Source organism: Crocodylus porosus, unplaced genomic scaffold, assembly GCF_001723895.1.
Source record: "Crocodylus porosus isolate Cpor-Errol unplaced genomic scaffold, CroPor_comp1, whole genome shotgun sequence".
Taxonomy (NCBI): Eukaryota; Metazoa; Chordata; order Crocodylia; family Crocodylidae; genus Crocodylus; species Crocodylus porosus.
The window spans coordinates 14,622,983-14,623,876 of NW_017728907.1; positions in this window are offsets into that span (position 1 = coordinate 14,622,983).

The following is an 894-nucleotide window of genomic DNA, read 5'->3' on the forward strand; positions in this document are numbered from 1 at the left end:
ATTAACAAAGTTAATAGGGATATAGAGGATGCCCTACTTACCTTTAGGATGATATGGAAATGGGAGGAACCTCTTGAGTTGTTGAATCTGATCCTCTGCTCTCACCAGCAAATGCATCAACATGGTCTTCTTTGTAAACTGAAGATCCAGTTAAAACCAGTTGTATTTTTTGTTCCCAGCCCCCCTACTGGAAGGTTGTTTTAGAACCACACTACTCACCAAGTCTCAGGACCTCCTGGTCAACCTTCTCCTGGCCCTGGCTCAGCTGGCTGTATATCTTACCAGGAAAGATGCTCTGGCTGATAGCCTTTGATCATGCATCGGAGTTACTGCAACTATATATCTAGTTAGATCTCAGGTAGCTTACTCACAGGTATCATCCAGAGGCAGGTGGAAATTCCCTTTGGAAGCAGGCAGTTCCTTGATCATGAGTTTTGAGAGAGAGAGAGAACGAGCGAGCGAGCGAGCAAGCTATTTTCAGATGGTCCAGCTCTTGTCTCTCTCAGTCTTCCTCATGGCTGCTGCCCCCTCCTCCTGGTCAGTCCTTAACTTATATAGCTCTTATGACCTCATTTACCGGTCCAATGGAGGCCAGCACCTGTTGATTGTCAGCCAACCAATTTGAAATACATCACTAGTTGCTGGGCAGACTGGCAGTTCCTAGCTCCCCAGGGAGCCCAAGCCCCTCAGCCAGGTATGTGATGCCAGTCACGTAGGTAGAGGAAGCAGGTTTCACCCCTCCCTCAGGAATGTATCCAGCTCAGGCTACCTTAAGAGATAGGGTAAGGTATGTACTCTCTGCAGGCCCATCTTAACCAAATTGTCACAGAGCAGAGTTTTTGGGGAGAAAGAAAGAGAGGTGGCCTTTTGCTACAGAGTCATCAAACCCCTGTA